Here is a 2,500-nt window from a genome sequence, read left to right as displayed (position 1 = left end):
TTTTGCGTCGCCAAATATCGTACGAACGCCGTGAAACTTCCACAGGCTTTTTCAGCAGATTTGCACCTGCACTCAAAAAAGTCAAAATTTTTACACATAGACCCCATCAAACGGGAGAAATTGGCCCGGATTGCTCTCATGTGCGTTACGGGGCATCGTTTCTCTCGCGCCGAATTCTCTCGAGCTGGGAAATCGCTCATTTTTGCGTCGCCAAATATCGTACGAACGCCGTGAAACTTCCACAGGCTTTTTCAGCAGATTTGCACGTGCACTCAAAAAAGTCAAAATTTTTACACATAGACCCCATCAAACGGGAGAAATTGGCCCGGATTGCTCTCATGTGCGTTACGGGGCATCGTTTCTGTCGCGCCGAATTCCATCGAGCTGGGAAATCGCTCATTTTTGCGTCGCCAAATATCGTACGAACGCCGTGAAACTTCCACAGGCTTTTTCAGCAGATTTGCACGTGCACTCAAAAAAGTCAAAATTTGTACACATAGACCCCATCAAACGGGAGAAATTGGCCCGGATTGCTCTCATGTGCGTTACGGGGCATCGTTTCTCTCGCGCCGAATTCTCTCGAGCTGGGAAATCGCTCATTTTTGCGTCGCCAAATATCGTACGAACGCCGTGAAACTTCCACAGGCTTTTTCAGCAGATTTGCACCTGCACTCAAAAAAGTCAAAATTTTTACACATAGACCCCATCAAACGGGAGAAATTGGCCCGGATTGCTCTCATGTGCGTTACGGGGCATCGTTTCTGTCGCGCCGAATTCCATCGAGCTGGGAAATCGCTCATTTTTGCGTCGCCAAATATCGTACGAACGCCGTGAAACTTCCACAGGCTTTTCCAGCAGATTTGCACGTGCACTCAAAAAAGTCAAAATTTTTACACATAGACCCCATCAAACGGGAGAAATTGGCCCGGATTGCTCTCATGTGCGTTACGGGGCATCGTTTCTCTCGCGCCGAATTCTCTCGAGCTGGGAAATCGCTCATTTTTGCGTCGCCAAATATCGTACGAACGCCGTGAAACTTCCACAGGCTTTTTCAGCAGATTTGCACGTGCACTCAAAAAAGTCAAAATTTTTACACATAGACCCCATCAAACGGGAGAAATTGGCCGGGATTGCTCTCATGTGCGTTACGGGGCATCGTTTCTCTCGCTCCGAATTCCATCGAGCTGGGAAATCGCTCATTTTTGCGTCGCCAAATATCGTACGAACGCCGTGAAACTTCCACAGGCTTTTTCAGCAGATTTGCACGTGCACTCAAAAAAGTCAAAATTTTTACACATAGACCCCATCAAACGGGAGAAATTGGCCGGGATTGCTCTCATGTGCGTTACGGGGCATCGTTTCTCTCGCGCCGAATTCCATCGAGCTGGGAAATCGCTCATTTTTGCGTCGCCAAATATCGTACGAACGCCGTGAAACTTCCACAGGCTTTTTCAGCAGATTTGCACGTGCACTCAAAAAAGTCAAAATTTTTACACATAGACCCCATCAAACGGGAGAAATTGGCCGGGATTGCTCTCATGTGCGTTACGGGGCATCGTTTCTCTCGCGCCGAATTCCATCGAGCTGGGAAATCGCTCATTTTTGCGTCGCCAAATATCGTACGAACGCCGTGAAACTTCCACAGGCTTTTCCAGCAGATTGGCACGTGCACTCAAAAAAGTCAAAATTTGTACACATAGACCCCATCAAACGGGAGAAATTGGCCGGGATTGCTCTCATGTGCGTTACGGGGCATCGTTTCTCTCGCTCCGAATTCCATCGAGCTGGGAAATCGCTCATTTTTGCGTCGCCAAATATCGTACGAACGCCGTGAAACTTCCACAGGCTTTTCCAGCAGATTTGCACCTGCACTCAAAAAAGTCAAAATTTTTACACATAGACCCCATCAAACGGGAGAAATTGGCCCGGATTGCTCTCATGTGCGTTACGGGGCATCGTTTCTCTCGCGCCGAATTCTCTCGAGCTGGGAAATCGCTCATTTTTGCGTCGCCAAATATCGTACGAACGCCGTGAAACTTCCACAGGCTTTTTCAGCAGATTTGCACCTGCACTCAAAAAAGTCAAAATTTTTACACATAGACCCCATCAAACGGGAGAAATTGGCCCGGATTGCTCTCATGTGCGTTACGGGGCATCGTTTCTCTCGCGCCGAATTCCATCGAGCTGGGAAATCGCTCATTTTTGCGTCGCCAAATATCGTACGAACGCCGTGAAACTTCCACAGGCTTTTTCAGCAGATTTGCACGTGCACTCAAAAAAGTCAAAATTTTTACACATAGACCCCATCAAACGGGAGAAATTGGCCCGGATTGCTCTCATGTGCGTTACGGGGCATCGTTTCTCTCGCGCCGAATTCTCTCGAGCTGGGAAATCGCTCATTTTTGCGTCGCCAAATATCGTACGAACGCCGTGAAACTTCCACAGGCTTTTTCAGCAGATTTGCACGTGCACTCAAAAAAGTCAAAATTTGTACACATAG

This window comes from Lampetra planeri, unplaced genomic scaffold, assembly GCF_965212315.1.
Source record: "Lampetra planeri unplaced genomic scaffold, kcLamPlan1.2.h2 scaffold_672, whole genome shotgun sequence".
Taxonomy (NCBI): domain Eukaryota; kingdom Metazoa; phylum Chordata; class Hyperoartia; order Petromyzontiformes; family Petromyzontidae; genus Lampetra; species Lampetra planeri.
The sequence above is the reverse complement of the archived record's forward strand: the minus strand, read 5'-3'. Positions refer to the sequence as shown.